The following is a 24851-nucleotide window of genomic DNA, read 5'->3' as shown; positions in this document are numbered from 1 at the left end:
CAGGACATCTTCCAATAGCTTCGAGACCTTCCTGTCTGTAAAGTTCTATTTTGCATTGGATTACTAAGTTTAGCTACGTAGAGAATTCAGGTTTGGTGGAGAAATTTATTTTATTTGTTTTTGAGACAGCATCTCATTCTGTTGCCAGGCTGGAGTGCAGTGGTGCGATCTCAGCTCACTGCAACCTCTGCCTCCTGGGTTCAAGCGATTCTCCTGCCTCAGCCTCCTTAGCAGCTGGGACTACAGGCCTGTGCCACCACGCGCAGCTAGTTTTTGTATTTTTAGTAGAGACGGGGTTTCACCATGTTGGCCAGGATGGTCTCAATCTCTTGACGTTGTGATCCGTCTGCCTCGGCCTCCCAAAGTGCTGAGATTACAGGTGTGAGCCACCATGCCTGGCCAGAAATTAATTTATTTTTTATTTTTGAGACGGAGTTTTGCTTTTGTTGCCCAGGCTGTAGTGCAATGGCATATCGGCTCACGGCAACCTCCGCCTCCTAGATTCAAGCAATTCTGCCTCAGCTGCCTGAGTAGCTGGGATTACAGGTGTGTGCCACCAGGCTCGGCTAATTTTTTTTTTTTTTTTTTAGTAGATAATGGGGTTTCGCCATGTTAGGCTGGTCCTGAACTCCTGACCTCAGGTGATCCACCTGACTTGGCCTCCCAAAGTGCTGGGATTACAGGTGTGTGCTACACTGTTCTTTGACCCAGAAATTTATTTTAAATCTTGGTCTTACATATGGAATCTTTCTTAACTCTGAAATCACTTGGAATTTTACCATTGTTCTTATGGTTCACAACTGTATCTTGGGTTTATTTAATACATTGTACTGGCCACTCGCTGAATCTTGTCATTGTATAAACTTGCTCTTCAGATACGGGAAATATTACTGAACTGATTCTTCTTTCCCCATCTACCATCTCGATCTTTGTTCTCTGGAATTCTTGTTTGGGTATAAGCCCTGGACATGTGTTTCTGTTAATTTAATCTTTCAATTTTTGTAGATACCAGGTCTTGCTATGTTTCCCAGGCTGGTCCTGAACTCTTGGCTTCCCAAAGTGCTGGAGTTACAGGCATGTGCCACTGCACCTTGCCTAATTGTCAACTTTTAAAAACATCCCAAAATTTCAGTTGCGTTAGTTTCTTTTTTGGGTGTGGGTGTGTGTGTGGGGTGGAGTTCTCTGGTCGCCCAGGCTGGAGTGCAGTGGCACTATCTCGGCCCGCTGCAACCTCTGCTTCCTGGGTTCAAGCGATTCTCTTGCCTCAGCCTCCCAGGTAGCTGGGACTACAGGTACACACCACCATGCCCGGCTAATTTTTGTATTTTTAGTAGAGACAGGTTTCATCATCTTTGCCAGGCTCGTCTCCAACTCCTGACCTCAGGTGGTCTGTCTGCCTCAGCCTCCCAAAGTGCTGGGATTACAGGCGGGAGCCACCGCGCCTGGCCAATTGTGTCAGTTTCTAAGACCACTCCCCCATGTGTTATAAATAAATATCAACATACCTTTTTCTCATCTCTAAGGTTAATGATAACCTGTTTAAAAGTTTGTTTCCAAGATGCTTTGTTTTCCTGTTGCTTTGGCTTCTGGTTTTCATGTTAGAAAATTTCTTCAGGTGTTTGGTGATCCTTGGGTCATATTTAAGAGTGGAACATTTTAAATGCTAATTGAATGTTATGTGTGTGGGTCTGGCAGGGTGCTTTTCAATCACTGGCTTCACTGTTGGGTGATATGGCTGTGTCATTTTATTGAGAAATCACTTGATACATTTCCTTGTTTTGTTTTCTCAAGCTGGTCAGACTTACCAGAGGTGTCTTACTCTCCTCCCTAAAGGATAAGAAAAGGTCGTCAGTTTCTGATACCAGTGGAAAAAGAGGTTGAGGGATCTCAAAAAGTAAACTGTTTATTTTCATCACTGTGCCTATTCAGTCGAACAGCTCTTTTCTAACTTGCTTAAGAGAGTACATCTCCAGTTTTCTGCCAGGGTTCAGGAGTCAATTGCCAGCAGTATAGAGGATCTGGAGGTTTAACTAATTGTTAAGCGACTTTGAATCGATCTTTTGACCTGTTTCATCTATGTTTCTACAGGTACTTGGGCTGCCAATTCCTAAATCTTTGCGGGGAGTCAGGGTGTTGTGTGATGTAATCTGTGATATCCATACTGCTGACAGCTGGCGGAATATTGTTTTTTTCCTTCCTTCTTTTTTGTTTTTTTTTTTTTTTTTTTTTTGAGACAGAGCCTCACTCTGTTGCCCAGACTAGAGGGCAGTGGCACGGTCTTGGCTCCCTGCAACCTCCACCTCTTGGGTTCAAGCGATTCTCCTGCCTCAGCTTCCCAAGTAGCTGGGACTAGAGGGATGCGCCACCAGGCCTGGCTAATTTTTGTATTTTTAGTAGAGATGGGGTTTCACCATGTTGGCCAGACTGGTCTCGAACTCCTGAAATATTATCTTATCCCCCCCATTCCCCAGTTTTTTTAGATAACTCGTTTTTAGTGTGACTTCAGAAGAGACTGGGCATGACACAGATTATTTTTTGTAGCTTTTTTGTGTAGGTGGGTGATTGGTGTAAGGTTTAGGAGAACAAAAAAGGACAGGTAAATTAAAATATTAACAGGGAGCTCAGTACCCCTGCTTCTAGAATTTGATCAACAAAGTGAAATTTACAAGTAGTTTGCTGGTTTATTATCAAATTAACCTGTGTTTACTAATGGGTAGTGTCATGTAGCTTTGATCTCAATTCTCGAAACAGTTTTGTAGACTGTGGTTAGAATCCCACTTTTTCTCAAGTAATGAGCTTTCTAGGTCTGTTGTTCTGAATCAGATTTTGATACCTTTTGGTTTAGTAGGTGTCTGCTACCAGGTGAGTTAATTTCTCTTCCTTGGGTCCTGGGTTTCCTTTTTTGTCTGTTTCTTTCCTAACCTTCAATGTGTATAGGGTTGCAAGTCATGTAAGCATAATACTCTTTACATCATGGGATAGTATTTCCTTCTTTGTACTTGGTTGTGCACAGTTGAGAATACAGTGTGGGTGTGGAACACCTGTCCAGGTGCCAGTTCATGCTGACAGTTTTGAAAGGTAGTCTCATTAGAATCCAGTTATTAAGCCTGTCTGTTGTATACATGAGAAACTAATTTAGTCTCTGCTTTTACTATTTTAGTGCTTGGGAAAGTTTCTTTTTGTAGTTAAGACTAGTACTTTAAACGTATGTTTAGGGCCTTTGAGGTATTAGGAATTTTGGAAACTGGAAAGATACAATCTTTCTATCACAGTATTTGTGTTGATCCTGAAATGTCTGAGTTTATTTTGTTTGGAGTGAGTTTAACCTGAAATGTCAAAACCTAGATCCATAATATAGCATCACATCTCAATAAATTTATTTGGAAGCAGTTTCTTAATAGTGCAGTTTATCAATGAACTAACATTTAAGGATGACCCTAAACTATTCATAAAATTTGATTTTTTTGAAAGCTACCTTTCCTTTTTTTTTTTTTTGGTTGGGTTGGGGGAGAAAGGGTCTTCTTGCTCTGTCGCCCAAGTTGGAATGCAGTGATGTGATCACAGCTCACCTCAGCCTCAACCTGGGCTCAAGCGATCCTCTCACCTCAGCCTCCTGAGTTGCTGGGACTGCAGGCAAGCACCACCACATTCAGCTTATATATATATATATATACTTTTTTTTTTTTTTTTTTTTGAGACTGAATCTCACTTTGTTGTCCAGGCTGGAGTGCAGTGGTGTGGTCTTGGCTCACCACAACCTCCGCCTCCTGGGTTCAAGTGATTCTCCTGCCTCAGCCTCCTGAGTAGCTGGGACTACAGGTGCACGCCACCACATCCGGCTGATTTTTGTATTTTTAGTAGAGACGGGGTTTCACTGGATTGGTCAGGCTGGTCTCGAACTCCTGACCTGGTGATCTGCCCACCTCAATATCCCAAAATGCTGGGATTGTGTGAGCCACCTCGCCCGGCCCAGTTTTTTTTTTTTTTTTTTTTTTCATTTTTATTTTTTGAGACGGAGTCTCAGCTCTGTCTCTCAGGCTGGAGTGCAGTGGTGCAATTTTGGCTCACTGCAACCTTTGCCTCCCAGGTTCAAGCTATTCTCCCGCAGCCTCCCGAGTAGCTGGGATTACAGGTACATGCCACCATACCTGGCTAACTTTTGTATTTTTAGTAGAGACGGGGTTTCACCATATGACCAGCCTGGTCTCAAACTCCTGAGCTCAGGTGATCCGTCCACCTCAGCCTCCCAAAGTGCTGGGATTACAGGTGTGAGCCATTGCACCTGGCGTAATTTTTAAAGTTTTTTGTAGAGATGGGGTCTTACTATGTTGCTCAGGCTGGTCTCCAACTCCTGTGCTCAAGTGATCTGCCTGCCTCGGCCTCCTGAAGTGCTGGGATTACAGGCGTGAGCCACTGTGCCCAGCCTAAGATACCTACTTTTGACAGGGTTGAGAAGGGTATATCCTTTCTTTAATACTAGCCATATTCAAACTGTTATTAGGCATAGTTAGGAGTCGCCTGAAAATTTCCATGGGTAAAATGATTCTAGCAAGATAAATATTCAGTTGTGCAAATGGAGTCCGCTTGTCCTGTTAGTTGGTAACAGTTGCTTTTAATCTGGTAAATTGGGTAAGGGTTGATTATAAGCTGGTTGGCATTTCAAAGAGGCTTGTAGGCATCTATATCAGAATCACTTAGAATTGTTTGGGAGTGTTGCCTGGGATTCTGTATTTCACATACACCACGTGATTTTTTTTTTTTTTTTTCTTTAGACGGAGTCTCACTCTGTTGCCCAGACTGGAGTGCAGTGGCACGATCTCAGCTCACTGCAATCTCTGCCTCCCGGGTTCACGTGATTCTCCTGCCTCAGCCTCCCAAGTAGTTGGGATTACAGGCTCCTACCACCATGCCTGGCTAATTTTTGTATTTTTAGTAGAGACAGGGTTTCACCATGTTGGCCAGGCTGGTCTTGAACTCCTGACCTCAGGTGATCCGCCTGCCTCGGCCTCCCTGTGTGCTGGGATTACAGGCGTGAGTCACCGCTCCTGGCCTCCAAGTGATCTTAATTGCATACTAATGTGTTAAGGACTTTAATGTGTTAACTCTTTAAGATAGAGTTAAACACACTGTTTCCTAAGGGTTTGTTTTTACATCTTCTGTAAAAACAAAGGTATATGTTTTACTAAACCAGCATTTTAGTTGTGGACCCTAAGTCTACCTTGAAAAAAAAATGATATGATTTTTAACATTCTAATGAGTACAAGATGACAGTGAACAACAGTAATGTACCAAGTCAGGGAAAGTAGGTGGTGGGGGTGGCTACAGGCTGGGAACATGGTGAGTTGCTTGGTATTGTTTTAAAATTCTCTACAGCCAATACACTCCCCTTATTGTCTGTATCTTGCCTCTGCCCTGATCTTAGCCATCCATTGCATTATTATGAATTGGTAATCAACAACTCTGATAGAAATTGACTTGCTATTTTCTCTAATTGGGCTGGTTATATATTGCCCTATTGTCTTTAGCGCCTTTTCAATTCTCAAGAAGGTTGCATAATTCCAGCAGCCTTCCATGTAAATGGCAGTAGTATAGAGTAGCTGAGATAAAGAATAGTCTCCAGGGGACTGACTATATAATATAGGAAGTTGGAGCAGTAGGGTAGTTCCTAAATGTTAATAAATTTCCCCCAGTAAGCCCTGTAAAGGCAGGGAATTGGAGCGGGGGGTGGGGGGTAGGGGGCAGGTGTTCTCCCAAGGGCAAGGAGAAAAAGGACCTTACAAAATTATTGTATTAAAATCTGAAATGCTTTATAGGATTTAGAGCCTAAGTAGGAGCATGGTGTTCTTGTAATAGCAATCCAAATCTGTTATTTTAGTTGTTAAGGGAGAAATTCTTTAAAAGTCTTCAAAGAAATTAGAGATAGGCATTAATTTATTAAACAGTGATAATAGAGGTTATTGGAATCTATTTTGGGAAACTTTAAGTCATTTGGTATTGGGAAGAGAGTACTTCAAGGTTAATTTGTATAAATTTAATTTTGTTATAAGAGGCTGTACTCTGTTTGCACTCTAGAATTAGGAAGGTTACTTTCCTGGCTTTTGTATTTCTCAGGAAAAAAAGAATTGGAAGAAACTTAAGAGGTCTGTTAATGCCAGTACCTAAACGTGACATTTAACATGGCATGGAAGCTATGCTTTGAATAAACACTTGAGAAAAGGAATTACATAATTTCTTTTTTGTTGTATGGATGGCTTTGGATTATACAGAGCTTAACATTTATATAAAACACCAGTCTGAGACTGATGAAGTGAAAACCTTTTTATTATAAAATAAAAATTGGAAGAATGGCATTTTATTACAGTATAGTTAAGAGATTGGCTAAGGCAGTAAATAAAACTTAGAAATGCTCAAATTTATTGTAAATTGCTTTTATAATCATTGATATATAAAGCATGCTACTACTAATCAATTAGTTTTATGTATTAAGACCTATCAGCATGTCTTTTTTTAGTATCTGGTTGACTTAAACATGATGTTCTCTGTACCATTTAACATTTTCAAGACATATTCTCCCCAAGCAAATTCTGTTGGAACCAAGTGTTTCCAGTTCTAGAAGTTTACTTCTAGAGTCTTCATATGAAATTTACAGTTGGGCTTTCATAGGGTTTTAATTTGCACTGAATCCTTCCTTCTGAAAGATTACTTATGTTTAAAGTATAATGTAGCAGTGCTTTTGTCTTACAATTAAACTCTTACAGCACTCATGCATTTTTTGCACTGTCTTTTTTTTTTGACTTAAGCTTTTTTCTCTTGAATGAATACCTTTAACATAGAACTTATTAGTTGAAAAGGTAAGGCAACTACTGGAATGTTAACACATCACATAAAATTTTTAAATGATGGGATTGTTTGGAAAGTTAGCTTATGCTAAGGAGCAATTTCCAGTTTTCTTCGGAATGTTTATGAGGCAGGGTATTGAGGGCAGGAAGATTTTGTGGGGATGTTCAATCTTTGTAATCTGCTGGGCTTGCTATCAAATGTGAGACCACTACAAGTGCTGGTAGGCATTTACCATTTTATGTTACAACATTTTTGGAAAATGGTGAATTGAATTTGATGGCTAAGAGCAATAATGTTAGCAAAAGTACTCATTATAAATGCACTATTATTTCACTATTCCACTTTTTACTTTTATGTCTCAAGAACTTTTAAAGGAATGTGGCTCATTTAGTGCTGGTCTGTTAAGAGAGAAGTCACCATTATGTTGGGTCATGGTGTGGTGCTAAGCAGGTCTGCTCCTCAACAAACGACCTCTTTGTCTGTAACCAGCTTGTGATTTGCCTTTTTGTTCTAAAAAATCAGAAGCCGGCCGGGCACGGTGGCTCACGCCTGTAATCCCAGCACTTTGGGAGGCTGAGGTGGGTGGATCACCTGAGGTCAGGAGTTCTAGACCAGCCTGGCCAACATGGTGAAACCCCATCTCAACTAAAAAAAAAAAAAAAAAATTAGCTGGGCGTGGTGGCAGGCGCCTGTAATCCCAGCTACTTGTGGGGGCCAAGGCAGGAGAATCACTTGAACCCGGGAGGCGGAGGTTGCAGTGAGCCAAGATTGCGCCATCGCACTCCAGCCTGAGGGAAAAGAGTGAGACTTTGTAAAAATAAATACATAAATAAATCAGAGGCCAGAATTTAATGGTTTTTGTTATTCTAGGTTCTGCCATGATTCTGTGAGATTCTCTGAGAGGCCTTGATCCTATAGTGGGATAATATAAACTTTCAAAACAATTTAAAATAATCCTTTTCAGACTTATTAAAATATGTGGGGCATTCTATTTAGCAGATTTTTCAAAGTTTCTAGTTTAATACATTCAGTGGAATAGATTATTTCAAATGAATGCTTTTGTGGCCCAGCTCTGTCATTTGCCCAGTGATATTGGGTAAATTAACCATCTCCAAGCCTCAGTTTTTCCAAGTGTAAAATTATATTACCTTTCTCAGGAATGGACATTAAATGATAGTCACGTAAAAGTGCTTGAGGTTAGCAGTTCTCGGCCTCATTGTGAGGTTAAACAAACATTTTGAGGCCCCATCCCAGGCTTATGCAGAATCTTCAGGGGTGGAGCCGAGGAACATGTATTATTAAGATCATTAGGTGACTCTGATGCTGAGAATTGAAAACCAAAGCTTCACATTTGTTGATATTAACCATGTTTAAGAGCTATGGAAATCATGCATCTGAAAATACCAAATGTTAATACTTACATGTGCTGGGCATACTGAATATAAAGAGGAGTGTGATGTGGCCAGGCTCGTGGGGAGTAGAGACAGCCATCAACCATGATAGAAGGAGTGCCCTTTCTCGAAGTTTGCCTCGGCACCCTCAGGGAACTCCCTACTTTTGCTTCTGCAGCTCTTCTGGACTTCCTTGGCTGATGAACCTTCAGGAGATTTGACATAGAAGCCCTATGATTTTGGTGACTAATTAGGAAAGAGAAGATGAGCAGAAGGGAGGAGTCAAGGTAGGCTAACAGTTTGTAGATTACAGGATAGCTGTGATCCCATTTACTGAGATTGGAAATCAAGTCAAATAAGCAGGTTTTGTGGGGGAATGGAAGAATGTATAGTTTGGGGATCTAAACTTAAGTGTTTGCGTGGTATCCAAGTGGGTATATCTAGTAGAGAATTGGAAAATGATTTGGAATTCAGAAGAGAGGTTAGATCTGGAGAGAGCAACAGCATGGGAGTGAATAAGAGCACGTTGCAGAGTGGGAAATGAAGAGAACCAAAGACAGAGGTCTGCTGCAGGCCACTTGAATGACTGAAAGATACCATAATTGAATGCCACCAATGCATAGTCCACCTTGTGCACCCCCACAGCAAGCTGTTCCTCTTATTAGCGCAGTAGACTTGGGCATGTGACAATTTATGCTTCTGTTTTCTCATGTGTAAAATGGAAATAACAGTAGTGCCTACATCAGGGTTGTGAGAATTAAAGAAGGATTTCTAAAGTACTTACAACAGTTACTGGAACACAAGTGCTCAATAAGTTAATTGTTATTGTTAACTGCACTGCCTTTACCTATTGATATAAATTCGATTTATGACACTTCATGGTAGAAATAAATTCGATTTCTAATAAGATCCAATTCCTATCCCACTTATAACCAATGGAATCTTCCTCAGTGATTTGAGCCTGTGTTGATCATCATCTCTTAACTTATTCTCTGCCATGCAATGTACCACTTAAATATTGATGCTGTTGCTTTAACCTGTTTATGATATTTGTTGGACTTCCTCCTTCAACTGGGATGTAAGCTTTCCTAAAGGATGAGAGATAGGCCTTAGGGTTTTTTATTTTTATTTTTTGAGACGGAGTCTCACTCTGTTGCCCAGGCTGGAGTGTAGTGGCGCAATCTCAGCTCACTGCAACCTCCGCCTCCCAGGTTCAAGTAATTCTTCCTGCCTCAGCCTCCCGAGTAGCTGGGAATACAGGTGTCTGCTACCATGCCCAGCTAATTTTTATTTTGTATTTTCAGTAGAGACAGGGTTTTGCCATGTTGGCCAGGCTGGTCTTGAACTCCTGACCTCAGGTGATCCGCCTGCCTCGGCCTCCCAAAGTGCTGGGAGTACAGGTGTGAGCCACTGAGCCTGACCAGGTCTTACATGTCTATATACAAACATCATTCTATTTTTCAAACATCAGTTATTTCTATCTATGTAGTAGCTTAGGATAAACCATAATGTTTTAGAATTGTTTTGGTGCAGAGTAGGAGCTCAATAATATTTGAAAGCATAAATAGATGAAAAATCTAAGATCACTTAATATTTGTTTCTGCCAAGCTATGTTCTGACAGTTCTAGCATAAATACCAGGGAAACAATCCTTACTAGGCAGCTTTCGACAGCTCATAAAAGTATAAATTATCTTGAAAACTCTTAAACTCTAAAGACTGCCTTAGAAAACAAGTATTATGTAGGACTTCTTGCTTGGAACCAGGGTGATAGCCTGTGCTTTAAGCATGCTACCAGTGAAGAGGAAATCTCAAAGACACATAATTCACTTAGACTTTTGGTCTTGGTATCCTAACATGTAAAGTGCAAGGGGTTAGATTAGGTGATCTTTAAGTTCACAGTTCTCTAGCAATAATTATGCTACTAACTGGTGATCAGGACACAAATATGTTTTATACATAATTTTACTTTACAGAGATGTTAAGGGGCAAGTTTTATAGGGCTTCGAAAATAACAGCAGCAAAATACATGACTATTCCTCTTCCAACTACTCTTGTCTCTACCCTGCCAAAACAACCTACTAAACTGACAAGAAGCGAAATAACACGATGTATCTTGTCTGACCCATAATTAAGGGATCTTAATTATTACTCTATGGGTTCCATGGCTATATGCCACAGTAGGGCTTATCTTAGCAGTCAGTAAAATCTTAGCTTTCCAGCTGTGTGACCTTGAACATGCCATTTAACTTTGCTATTTTCTCATCTGCAAAATAAAGCTGATAATATGAACTAACTTACACAGCACTTTTATGCCAGCCACTGTTCTGTGTGCTTTATGTGATACTAACTCGCTTAATAGTATTATTGTAAAATTAAATGAGACACCCCTCTTCCAAGATACTTAGTACATTGTATCAGAGTAAGCAGTCAACATATCGCCTATTTTTTCCTGAGTCTAAACTACAGAAACTCCAAAGTTTCTAACATTTAAGATCCTTTAAAAAATATTTTGTGAATGGAAAGGTGGTATTGCATTGGAGGAATAATGAGCTTGGTGGCTATTTAAAATGCTGGTATTTGATCATTACCAGAATTAAAATGAGTTATCCTGAAGTCAGGATGTCTGTTCCTCAGGAATCACTAAGGGACTTATAAAACAGACTTCAGACCTCAGTTTCCCACTTGGGAAACAGAACCCATGACACCTTGTTACTAACTGCAAAGTAAAGTTGGATGCTTTAGTTATTTGAAACCTTAATAAGTTGAGGTTACTGGAGGAAGTGTATTTTTTTAAAGGCTGTTAGGATGGTGAGATAGGAGGAGAGGACCTATGTCCTCTCTCTATGATTTGGTAGAAAAAGTGATATGACTTACTAATTTTTTAATCCTTACACAAGGAAATACATAGTATAAAACATGATAGTTTGAATTTTCATTTCAAATGAAAAAACTGTAGAAGAGGTGAATGTGTATCTCTGAACTGTACTGATGTTAAAATTCTCATTTCTAAAATCTGATTTTAAGGTCAAAGTCATTTCACTTCTGGCTAAGCAGGAAGATTACAATAATTTAATCAATGCCACAAATGCAATTATCTTTTCCTATTAAGTAAGAGTTAACATGTAAATAGCATTTACTATGTGGGAGACATAACTCTATTCATTAAATATCACTAACAGCCCCATTTTACAGATGAGGAAAAGGTGCACAGGTTAAGTAGCCTGTCGACATTATAGAAATGGGAGAGGTACAGTGACAAGAGTTAAGGGACAAGGAAATACTTCCAACCTCCTTTTCCTCCAATCTTATTACCACTACAGAATGATTTCATAACTGTTGGTTGTAGAAATCTCTAATTACGTATAGCCATTTACTGGTGTCTGTTGAGGATGGGGAGAAAAAGGGTCATGTTGGTATTACATTTGTACTTAAAAGAATGATAATAATTGAAAGGAGGATTGCAATGGTGATAATTATGATCATTTTGAAGTATTTCTACCAAATCCTCCTAGGAATCTTTCTTGTTTTTTGGAATTCTTTGGCCTGAAATAAAAATAAATACAAATGTCATGTTTTACTTCCATTTCTGGATTAATGGGCACACTCTAATACTTCTCAGAGCTATCTGAAAGAACAGATGTAGCTTTATTTTGATGAATCCTAAAACCTCTTAATAGGATTCAACAGATTTTTATAAAGTGATGCATCAAGGTTCCAGGCGGCTGCCTTGTTGTGTTCAGCTGTAATTTTATTAGCCTTATTAGCTCTGTGACCTTGAACAAGTTATAATTCTTTTAGCCTCAATTTCCTCATCTTCCTGTATGATTTTACTTAAATGCTATCATCTCTTACAATAATTGCTACCTCCATTTCTATTCTGAAAACCCTATTCTCTTTCAATACTTAGTTTTTCTCCGCAGTACTTACCTCTTAACTAACATTATGTAAATTTTATTTATTGTTTGTCTAGAATATAAGCTCCATGGAGGCAAGGATTCTTGTGTTTCATTTACTGCTGTAGTCCCAGCATGGAACAGTGCATGACGGACAGCAGATGTTCAATAAGTATTTGTTGAATTAATGAATACATAAATCTATAAAATTGTGATAATAGTGAGAGGTGAAGCCAGCTGGACTTCCTGGGTCGAGTGGGAACTTGGAGAACTTTTCTGTCTAGCTAAAGGATTGTAAATGCACATATCAGCACTCTCTGTCTAGCTAAAGGATTGTAAACGCACCAATCAGCACTCTGTAAAAATGCACCAATCAGCGCTCTCTGTCTAGCTAAAGGTTTGTAAATGCACCAATCAGCACTCTGTAAAATGGACCAATCAGCGCTCTGTAAAATGGACCAATCAGCAGGACATGGGCAGGGGCAAATAAAGGAATAAAAGCTGGCCACTCCAGCCAGCAGCAGCAACCCTCTTGGGTCCCCTCCCATGCTGTGGAAGCTTTGTTCTTTCACTTTTCACAATAAATCTTGCTGCTGCTCACTCTTTGGGTCTGCACTACCTTTATGAACTCCAGCATTCACCTTGAGGGTCTGAGGCTTCATTCCTGAAGTAAGACCAAGAACCCACTGGGAGGAACAAGCAACTCCGACATGCCACCTTTAAGAGCTGTAACACTCACTGTGAAGGTCTGCGGCTTCACTCCTGAAGTCAGTGAGACCATGAACCCACGGGAAGGAAGAAACTCCAGACACATCTTAACATCTGAAGGAACAAACTCTGGACACACCATCTTTAAGAGCTGTAACACTCACCACAATGGTCTGTGGCTTCATTCTTGAAGTCAGCGAGATCAAGAGCCCACCAGAAGGAATAAATTCTGGACGCATTTTGGCGAACCAGCTGGGACTGTCACCAAGTGGTGAGTGCTATTGGACCCCTTTCACTTGCTATTCTGTCCTATTTTTCCTTAGAATTTGGAGGCTAAATACCAGACACCTGTTGGCCAGTTAAAAGCGACTAGTGCAGCCACCGGACTAAAGACACGGGTGTCAGGCTTTCTGGGAAAGGGCTCTCTAACAATCCCCGACTCTTCGGAGTTGGGAGTGTTGGTTTGCCTGGAACCAGCTTCCGCTTTTCCTGTACTTCTGGGCTGAGCCGAGGGTTGACAGAGAGGGAAGCCATTCAGCTCCAGGGTCCCGACAACAAGTTCGTTGACCCTGCGGCCATAAGCAGAACTCTCAAAGTCATGTTGCCCAAGCGAGACTCACCCATCTATCCTATCTATCCTGACCCTTGCCTCCTGGGTCCTAATGCCTGTCAGACAAACTTCCTCTTGCCTCTCTTCTTTGAGGCTAGTCCCACTTCTAAAAACCACTCCCTGTCTCTGGTGCTTTTCTAGTTTCTCCTATAATAATGATTTCTAGTATAAACCTCAGGACTTTGTTCCCTTCTTTAGGCACCCGGGCTCACCAATCAGAAAGACATAATTTTTGCCCAAAGCCCCATCTGGGGGGTGGGACTATCTGGAATTTTAGGATCCCTCCTCAGACTAGCAGGCCTAACAAAAGCTATTCTTGAAGCTAGGATATGGGGAGCTTCAGAAACGATATCCTTCCTATTCTAGTGAGGACAAAAGGTGTCACATTTCCAACCTTGAAGATCCCTTCCCTCCCTCAGGGTATGGCCCTCCACTTCATTTTTGGGGCATAACATCTTTATAGGACAGGGATAAAGTCCCAATACTAACAGGAGAATGCTTAGGACTCTAACAGGTTTTCGAGAATGCATCGGTAAGGGCCACTAAATCCGATTTTTCTCAGTCCTCTTTGTGGTCTAGGAGGACAGGCAAGGGTGCAGGTTTTTGAGAATGCATTGGTAAGGGCCATTAAATCTGATTTTTCTCGGTCCTCTGTGGTCTAGGAGGACAGGCAAGGTGCACATTTTTGAGAATGTGTTGCTAAGGGCCACTAAATCCAACCTTCCTTGGTCCTCCTTGTGGTCTAGGAGGAAAACTAGTGCTTCTGCCGCTGCGTTGGTGAGCGCAACTATTCTGATTAGCAGGGTCCAGGGACCATTGCGGGTTCTTGGGTGGAGGTGGAAACAAACCAAAACCGTGGGTGGTTTTTTCTTTCAGATGGGAAACACTCAGGAACCAACAGGCTCACCCTTGAAATGCATCCTAAGCCATTGGGACCAATTTGACCTGCAAACTCTGAAAAAGAGGTGGCTCATTTTTTTCTGCACTATGGCTTGGCCCCAGTATTCTCTCTGATGGGGAAAAATGCCACCTGAGGGAAGTATAAATTACAATACTATCCTGCAGCTTGACCTTTTCTGTAAGAGGGAAGGCAAATGGAGTAAAATACCTTATGTCCAAGCTTTCTTTTCATTGAAGGAGCATCCACAACTATGCAAAGCTTGCAATTTACATCCCACAGGAGGACCTACCTCTCAGCTTACCCCCATATCCTAGCCTCCCTATAGCTCCCCTTCCTATTAATGGTAAGTCTCCTTTAATCTCCCCTACCCAGAAGGAAACAAGCAAAAAATCTCCAAAGGACCACAAAAACTCCTGGGCTATTGGTTGTGTCTCCTTCAAGCTGTAGGGGGAGGGGAATTTGGCCCAACCTGGGTACATGTCCCTTCTCCCTCTCTGATTTAAAGCAGATCAAGGTAGACCTGGGGAAGCTTTAAGATGATCCTGTTAAGTACATAGATGTCCTACAGGGTCTAGGGAAAGCCTTTGACCTCACTTGGAGAGATGTCATGCTATTAGATCAAATCCTGACCTTTAATGAAAAGAATGTGGCTTTAGCTGCAGCCCAAGAATTTGGAGACACCTGGTATCTTAGTCAAGTAAATGATAGAATGACAGCTGAAGAAAGGGACCAATTCCCTACTGGTCAGCAAGCCATCCCCAGTATGGATCCCCACTGGGATCTCAACTCAGATCATGGGGACTGGAGTTGCAAACATGTATTGACCTGTGTTCTGGAAAGACTAAGGATAATTAGGAAAAAGCCCATGAATTATTCAAATGATGTCCACCATAACTCAGGGAAAGGAAGAAAATCCTTCTGCCTTCCTCAAGAGGCTATGGGAGGCCTTAAGAAAATATACTCCCCTGTCACCCAACTCACTCAAGGGTCAACTGGTCCTAAAAGATAAGTTTATTACCCAATCAGCTGCAGATATCAGGAGAAAGTTCCAAAAGCGAACCCTGGGCCCTGAACAAAATCTGGAGGCATTATTAAACCTGGCAACCTCAGTGTTCTATAATAGGGACCAAGAGGAACAGGCCAAAAAGGAAAAGTGAGGTCAGAGAAAGGCCACAACCTTAGTTATGGCCCTCAGACAAACAAACCTTGGTGGTTCAGAAAGGACAGAAAGTGGAGCAGGCCAATTGCCCGGTAGGGCTTGTTACCAGTGTGGTTTGCAAGGACGCCTTAAAAAAAGATTGTCCAATGAGAAACAAGCTGCCCCCTCACACATGTCCACTTTGCCAAGGCAATCACTGGAAGGCACACTGCCCCAGAGGACAAAGTTTCTCTGGGCCAGAAGCCCCCAACCAGATGATCCAACAACAGGACTGAGGGTGCCTGGGGCAAGTGCCAGCTCATGTCATCACCCTCACTGAGCCCCAGGTATGTTTAACCATTGAGGGCCAGGAAATTGACTTCCTCTTGGACACTGGCGTGGCTTTCTCAGTGTTAATCTCCTGTCCTGGACAGCTGTCCTCAAGGTCCATTACCATCTGAGGAATCCTGGGACAGCCTGTAACCAGGTATTTCTCCCAACTCCTCAGTTGTAATTGGGAGACTTTGCTACAGATAGTAAGTATGCTTATCTAATCCTACATGTCCATGCTGCGATATGGAAAGAAAGGGAGTTCCTAACCTCTGGGGGAACCCCCATTAAATATCACAAGGAAACCATGGAGTTATTGCATGCAGTGCAAAAACCCAAGGAGGTGGCAGTCTTATGCTGCCAAAGCCATCAAAAGGGGAAGGAGAGGGGAGAACAGCAGCATAAGTGGCTGGCAGAGGCAGGGAAAGACCAGCAGAAAGGAAAGAGAGAAAGAGACAGAAAGTCACAGAAAGAGAGAGGAAGAGACAGAGACAAGGAGTCAAAGAGAGAGACAGAGGAAGAGACAGAGTCAAAGGGAGAAGGAAAGAGAGGAAGAGACAGAAAGTCATAGAAAGACAGAGAGAGGAAGAAACAGAGACAAAGAGAAGGAGACAGAGGAAGAGATAGAGAGACAGTCAAAGAAGGAAAGAGAGGAAGAGACAAAGAGGGAGTCAGAGAGAAAGAGAGACAGACAAAAGAGTCAAAGAAAGAGAGAAAGAGAGAGAAGTAAAGAAAAAACAGTGAACCCTATTCGTTTAAAAGCCAGGGTAAATTTCTGTCCACCCAGCCAAGCCATATTCTTCTTATGTGGAACTTCAACCTATATCTGCCTCTCAGACAGTTTGCAAGAAATAACAAAATCTATCCTTGATCTACAATCCCAAATAGACTCTTTGACAGCAGTGACTCTCCAAAACCACCGAGGCCTAGACCTCCTCACTGCTTGAGAAAGGAGGATTCTGCACCTTCTTAGGGGAAGAGTGTTGCTTTTACACTAACCAGGCAGGGATAGTATGAGATGCCTCCTGGCGTTTACAGGAAAAGGTTTCTGAAATCAGACAATGCCTTTCAAACTCTTCTACCAACTTCTGGAGTTGGGTAACATGGCTTATCCCCTTTCTAGGTCCTGTGACAGCCATCTTACTGTTACTTGCCTTCGGGCCCTGTATTTTTAACCTCCTTGTCAAATTTGTTTCCTCTAGGATTGAGGCCATCAAGCTGCAGATGGTCTTACAAATGGAACCCCAAATGAGCTTAACTAACAAGTTCTACTGAAGACCCCTGGACCAACCCACTGACCCTTTAGTTGGCTTAGAGAGTTTCCCTCTGGAGGACATTACAACTGCAGGGCCCCTTCTTTGCCCCTATCCAGCAGGAAGTAGCTAGAGCAGTCATCGCCCAATTCCCAACAGTGGTTGGGGTGTCCTGTTTAGAGGAGGGATTGAGAGGTGAAGCCAGCTGGACTTCCTGGGTTGAGTGGGGACTTGGAGAACTTTTCTGTCTAACTAAAGGATTGTAAATGCACCAATCAGCACTCTAAAAATGCACCAATCAGCGCTCTGTGTCTAGCTAAAGGTTTGTAAATGCACCAATCAGTGCTCTGTAAAATGGACCAATCAGCACTCTGTAAAATGGACCAATCAGTGCTCTGTAAAATAGAACAATCAGCAGGACGTGGGCAGGGACAAATAAGGGAATAAAAGCTGGCCACTCCAGCCAGCAGCAGCAACCCACTGAGGTCCCGTCCCACGCTCTGGAAGCTTTGTTCTTTCACTTTTCACAATATATCTTGCTGCTGCTCACTCTTTGGGTCCGCACTACCTTCATGAGCTGTAACACTCACCGCAAGCGTCTTCAGCTTCATTCCTGAAGTCAGCTAGACCAAGAACCCACTGGGAGGAACAAACAACCCCAGACACGCCACCTTTAAGAGCCGTAACACTCACTGAGAAGGTCTGCAGCTTCACTTCTGAAGTCAGCGAGACCACAAACCCACCGGAAGGAAGAAACTCTGGACACATCTGAACATCTGAAGGAACAAACTCCGGACACACCATCTTTAAGAGCTGTAACACTCACTGTGAGGGTCCGCGGCTTCATTCTTGAAGTCAGCGAGACCAAGAACCTGCCAGAAGGAATAAATTCTGGACACATAGTACATAACACACAGTACCCTAGATTATGCAGATTAACTGAGATAGTGAATACAAGACGTCTAGACTGCCATATAAGAGTAAATTATGTCACTATTCTTGTGACACTTTTTTTTTTTTAAGACAAGTACTCACTCTATCGCCCAGGCTGGAGTGCAGTGGCACGAACTCAGCTCACTGCAACCTCCACTTACTGGGCTCAATGGATCCTCTCCCCTCAGCCTCTCAAGTAGCTGGGACTACAAGTGTCAAAAATTAGCCACCACGCCTGGCTAAGTTTTGTAGTTTTTGTGGAGACGGTTCACAATTTGACCATGGTGGTCTCCAACTCCTGGCCTCAAGTGGTCCAGGTGCCTCAGCCTCCCAAAGTGCTGGGATTACAGGTGTGAACCACTGTGCCCAGCCAATTGTGACAATTTTTTGATGAATAATGAAATACAGATCTTGTTAAGTATTTTGTGATAGAAAAAAGCATCATATTTTAACCCAGCTAAATCTAAATAAGCTTACTTTCATTAACATGCAAAACATTATTAAAACAATTCAAGGATCGCTGAGCACAGTGGCTCACACCTGTAATCCCAGTACTTTGACAGGCCGAGATAAATGAATCACTTAAGGTCAGGAGTTTGAGACCAGCCTAGCCAACATGGCAAAACTCCGTCTCTACCAAAAATACAAAAATTAGCCAGGCGTGATAGTGTGTGCCTGTAATCCCAGCTACTCGAGAGGCATGAGAATCACTGGAACCCAGGAGGCAGAGGTTGCAGTGAGTTGAGATTGTGCCACTGCACTCCAGCCTGCGCAACAGAGTGAGACACTGTCTCAGAAAAAAAAAAACAAACAAAAACGGCCAGGCGTGGTGGCTCACGCCTGTAAGTCCAGCACTTTGGGAGGCTGAGGTGGGCGGATCACGTGAGGTGAGAAGTTCGAGACCAGCCTGACCAACATGGTGAAACCCTGTCTCTACTAAAAATACGCAAATTAGCCGGGTGTGGTGGCACGTGCCTGTAATCCCAGCTACTCGGGAGGCTGAGGCAGGAGAATGGCTTGAATCTGGGAGGTGGAGGTTAGAGTGAGCTGAGATTGCACCATTGCACTCCAGCCTGGGCAACAGAACAAGACTCCATCTCAAAAAAAAAAAATTATATATAACTGTTTCTGCTTCTTATATAGCTATGATACAACCACATTGCTTGCTGTTTACATGGACTTCTGCTATCTGCACCTGGATAAGAAGTAAAATTGTAACATATTTCAATTAACGTTCTTTATGTATCAGATAAGTTTCTTTACTCAATATGTATGGTCACTTTCCACAAGCAAAGTCAAATGTACATGGTTACAGTGTATGCTATAGGTGGCCTTGGTCCTGGTATGCCACATGGCCTCACAATTCTAATGTATAAGTTATGGGAGCCCCAGGTTTATATATCCAAGATACTGTTGGTTGTTTGCAAGAATCTGGCATATGGAAGCAAGGCAAATTGGTGTACTTTCAGGGACGTTTTAATTTATTGAGTGCTTTAGATGCAAGTACTATATGACACACATATGTATTTTTGCATCTTAATATGCAATACTCATAGTAATCTTGTGAATATTCCTATTTTACAGTGTTGAGGAAAATGAGGCTTAAAAAGGTTTAAGTTACTTGCCTAAGGTTATATAGCTAGTAAGTGGTGGAGTTGGAATTCAAATCCAGAATTGCAAGACTACACTGCCTTGTGTAGAAATTTTTAACTAAGGTATGAATGGAGTTTATATTCTCTTAGATGATTTGCTTTCTTTTTATTAATGAAATGTGCATATATAGTTTGAAAATGCAGAATTCTGTAAAGTTTATGAGTAAACACAGAAGTCTGTTTTCCTACTCCTTACAACCGCCGAATCTATTTCTCAGAGGTAACTACTTTTAGTTCTTTTTGTCTGTTTTGTTTGTTGCGGTATCCCTATTATTTAGATCAACGACCCTCAACTGGGGGTGATTTTGCCCTCCAGGAGACATCTGGCAAGGCCTGTAGATATTGTTGATTCTCACAACTAGAGAGCGTGCTACTAGCATCTAGTGGATAGAAGTCAAGGATGTGCTAAATATCCTAAAATGCACAGGACAGGTCCCCCACAACACCGAGTCCAAAATGTGCTAAGGTCAGGAAATCTTGACCTAGAACAGTGTTTGATATATAGTGGGCACTCAATAAATATTTGTTAAATGTACCTCAGTTAGATGTTTATTTTTTTCCCCTGGAGTTTGTTTTCCTCTGCATTTCTAGAAAGTGTATATATTTCTTGATTTTTCTGTTTTCATCTATGGAAAAGAGGATTTAACTCTTATCATACTCCCATATTCCCCTTCCTCAAACAGACATCTTTTCCTTCTTTTCTGTCCTTTCTTTTTGTTTAATCAAAACTGTAAGTATTAACTGAGTCATGGATTAAACTGACTTTAATGCATAACTCTTTGGTTTTTGTAGAGCTAATTATATATATATAAAATTATATATATAATTAGCTCTAGATATATATATACACTTTTTTTTTTACTGCTCCTTGCAGAGCAGGGCTACCCCGTAGGCAGTGTGCCCAAAATAGCCATATACCTATTATTCATTTGGTCATTATGTTGCTTCTCTAGAGCTAATAATAGGTAATAATATACCTATAATTAAACAACATGTTTTCATTTGTTCTTAATCCATCAACCATTATTTAATTCTCAAACTCTCCAAAGGAGCTGAAAAAACATCCTCCTATTGTTCATTCTTGCGTTGGATCTTTCTGCTTTATCCTGAAGAAGTCCTTAACAGAGCCTTTTGACCTGCTGCAGTCTGGTTTGGTTGGGCTCCATGCAGGTTTGCTATAGAGTTTCAATCTTGGGATCATCACTAATATCCTGGTAATGTCCTCCTCTTGTGTTGAGTTTTCTTTTTTCTTTCTTTCTTTTTTTTTTTTTTGAGATGGAGTCTCACTCTGTCACCCCAGGCTGAAGTGCACTGGCATGATCTCGGCTCACTGCAACTTTCGCCTTCTGGTTCAAGTGATTCTCCTTCCTCAGCCTCCCGAGCAGCTGGGACTACAGGCATGCACCACCACACCCGGCTAATTTTTTATATTTTTGGTACAGATGGGGTTTCACCGTGTTGGCCAGGCTGGTCTTGAACTTCTGACCTCAAGTGATCCACCCGCCTCAGCCTCCCAAAGTGCTGGGATTTCAGGCATGAGCCACTGCGCCCGGCTGTGTTCTATTTTTGTCTCATGTCTTTCTTGATTTATTCACTCTTGTTGGTGGAAAATACCTGCTAAAAACTTTCTTAGGATAAATGGGAGGTATATTTCTGAGAACATAAATGCCTAGAAATGTCTTTATTCTACCCTTACATTGAGTTGGTAATTTGGTTGGGTATATAAATCTAGTTTGGAAATCATTTTCCCTCAGAACTTTGAAAGCATTCCTCCGTTTTTCTTTAGCTTCCAGTATTATTATTAAGAAATTGGTAGCATTCTAATTGCCAGTTTTCTTTTGTCTCTCTCTCTGAAAGACTTCACAATCCTCTCTTCTTGTTTCATGTTTTATAATTTCAAGATTACAGGCTTTCCTGTGGTCCTGATTTCTGTTCACTGAATCTAGAAACTCATGTTATTTAGTTCTAGGAATTTTTCTTGTATTACTCTGATTTCTTCATTTTCTTTTTCTGGAACTCCTGTTATTCATATGTTGGATCTCTTAGATTGATTCTTATTGTCTTTCTCTCTGAGTGAATATCTCAACTTTATATTACAATAATTCTATACTGAATTTTGATTTTTTTACTATTGTTTTAGTTTCCAAAGCTCTTTTTTTCTGTGAATAAGCTTTCATAGAGCTTTCTGTTCTTATTTTAGGAATACATTTTCTTCCATTACTTCTCTCAATATATTAAAGACTTTTTTTGAAAAATGAAGCTTTCTTTTGTTCCTGCTTTATATGTTTTGTCTGAGCTCCTTTCCCCCATTTTTTTTATTATAAAGGATTTTCTCAAATATCTCATGATCTTTATTGTTGATTTACTAAAATTATAACTGGAAACAGTATGAGTGAGTGAGGCTTGTGATTTGGTGGGGTTCATTGTAGAATAATTCAGTGTGGATCTGGCCATTTCAGTGAGGGTATCTGTAAGTCTTTTTCCTTGGACTAGTCAGCTTTTCTAGAGAGGAATTTTTTAATCTCTTGCTGGGGTGAAGCTGGGTAGGAGAGAGGTTGGGGAGTGATGACCATATTCAGGATGCAGACTTCCACTTAGGCCATCTGATGTTAATATGCTCATCACTCTGGCCTCAACTGGACCTAGTATCTGAGTTTAGAGCCTCTCTGCTCTGTTGTCTTTAGACAATAAAATTTCTTTTCTTTTCTTTTTTTCTTTTTTTGAGATGGAGTCTCACTCTGTCGCTAAGCCAAGGCTGGAGTGCAGTGGCGTGATCTCAGCTCACTGCAACCTCTGCCTCCCAGGTTCAAGCTATTGTCATGTCTCAGCCTCCTGAGTAGCTGGGATTATAGGCGGGCGCCACTACGCCCGGCTACTTTTTGTATTTTTAGCAGAGACAGGGTTTCACCATGTTGGTCAGGCTGGTCTTGAACTCCTGACTTCGTGATCCGCCCACCTTAGCCTCTCAAAGTGCTGGGATTACAGGTGTCAGCCACTGCACCTGGCCAAGAGAATAAAATTTCTTATCCCTTCTCAGGGATAAGGCGAGGAGGCAGCATGGCTGTATAAAATAGGTAAGGGGATCTATGGGTAACATGTTCCTTTTAAAGGCTTTACACGTGGTTTTTTATTTCTGGACTCATATTGCATGTCTACTTTTAGAAGTACCATTGCATCTCCAATTTCTTATCCAATTTCTTTCCAAGGTTCTATGGCTTGGATCAGTTTGAATTTTAATGCCTTTTCCTGTAATAAACTTATGCTTTGCTCTATCTACTGAGGCTAATAACAACAGACATCCAGTTTCAGGGTGAAATAAAATATCTTAAATTTTTTTTTTGCCATGGTTTTCTCAAATTTTGATGTTGCCTCTTTTCCTGTAAGAGACACTTCATACAGTCATGTGCTGCATAATGACGTTTTGGTGAATGATGGACATATACAATGATGGTTCCATAAAATTATAATACCACATTTCTCCTGCACCTTTTCTATGTTTGCATATATTTAGATACACAAATACCATCTTGTTTCAATTGCCTAGAGTATTCAGTACAGTAACATGCTGTACAGGTTTGCAGCCTAGGAGTAACAGGCTATAGTATATAGCCCAGTTGTGTAGTAGGCTATACCATCTAGGTTTGTGCAAGTGCACTCTATGATGTTCACCCAATGATGAAATCACCTACTGATGTGTTTCTCAGAATGCATGCCAGTTGTTAAGTGATGCATGACTGTACATATAATGAAAAACTTAATAGATCCATTAATATTGTGGATTATGTATCTCTATAATTCTGCCACTATTACTACCCAGAAATACTAGATAAACAACAAGAAGCAAACTTTTAAATGCAAAACTGAACTTGAAAGAAAGTAAGGGTAAGGCCAGGTGCAGGAAACTAGGAAAGCAGTGAAAATTCACACTGATGCTGCTGCTTCTCTGAATTTGAGAGAGTGATGAAGATGTTGGCCTCTGTCATCCATGGCTTAGGATTTTGGGGCTCACAGGAGACAAGAGGCCAAGCGTGGGCTCACATGAGGAGTACAATGGAACTACACTGAGGTTCCATCCTTCCTGCCTAAACAAACAAACAAACAAACAAAAAACCAAGAAAATAGCAAGTTTTGGAGATAATGTGGAGAAATTGGAACCCTCTTACATTGCTAGTGGGAATTAAAATTGTTCAGCCACTATGGAAAACAGTTTGGCAGTTCCTCAAAAAGTTAAACAGAGAATTACCATATCATCCAGCAATTCCACTCTGTTGCATATACAAGAGAATTGAAAACTGGTGTTTCCAATTATGAACAAAGTTCTATTCAAAAACAAAAATGTGTACACAAGCATTCATAACAGCATTATTCACAATAGCGACAAGGTAGAAAAAACCCGAATGTCTATTAACTGATGAAGAGGTAAGCAAATTGTGGTATATGTGATATTGGAATAATGGAATTTTTTTTAGTCTTCAGAAGGAATGAAGTACTGATATGTGCTACAACATGGATGAAGCTCGAAAACATCATACTAAGTGAAAGAAGTCCAATACAAAAGATCACATATAAGTCAATTTATAGGAAATTTCCACAGTTGGTAAATTCATAGAAAGAGAAAGCAGATTTGTGGTTGTCAGGAGCTGTTTAATGAGTATGGGGTTTCCTTTTGGGGGTGACAAAAATGTCTTGTAACTAGATAGAGGAGATGGGTGTACAACATTGTAAATACACTAATTGCCACTGAAATGTATACTACAAAGTGTTAATTTGATTTTATGTGAATTTTACCTTGATTAAAAAATATTCTGCCCTGCAGTAGAGAACAGATTGTGTATGTAGGCTTCCTACTCAAACCTAGTGGCCTCAAGGTAGTTGCAAATAAAGAAAGGTTAGGAGTGAGAAAATAGAACTGACCATTGGCACAGGATGGACTAAATGAATTACAGTCATCTTTCAGTATCCATGGAAGGAGGAGGGCTTGGTTCCAGAACCCCTGAGAATATCAACATCTAAGGATGCTCAAGTCTTTTATATAAAATGGCATAGTATTTGCATAACCTATGCACATCCTTCTGCATATATTCAGTCATTCCTAGATTACTTAGAATACCTAATACAATGTAAATATTATGTAAATAGCTATGTTGTATTGTTTGCATTTATTTATTTATTTTTAAAATTATACTTTAAGTTCTAGGGTA

The 24851-nt window shown here is 41.0% G+C and overlaps 1 long non-coding RNA gene across 2 annotated transcripts in view; it reads right to left on the bottom strand.

The window, feature by feature from the left end:
* Positions 1 to 1479: 1479 nt before the first annotated feature.
* The window catches only part of LOC129533118 (uncharacterized), a 65107-nt gene continuing 41735 nt past the window's right edge, over positions 1480 to 24851 (bottom strand). For both annotated transcript variants that reach the window (XR_008679157.2, XR_010133403.1), the window contains 2 exons: positions 8262 to 8437; positions 1480 to 1827 (listed from right to left, as the gene is read on the bottom strand). This is a non-coding gene — a long non-coding RNA (uncharacterized lncRNA). The remainder of the gene's footprint in view (positions 1828 to 8261; positions 8438 to 24851) is intronic.

This window comes from Gorilla gorilla, chromosome 3, assembly GCF_029281585.2.
Source record: "Gorilla gorilla gorilla isolate KB3781 chromosome 3, NHGRI_mGorGor1-v2.1_pri, whole genome shotgun sequence".
NCBI classification, from domain to species: Eukaryota; Metazoa; Chordata; class Mammalia; order Primates; family Hominidae; genus Gorilla; species Gorilla gorilla.
This window is presented reverse-complemented; position numbering and strand designations above follow the sequence as displayed.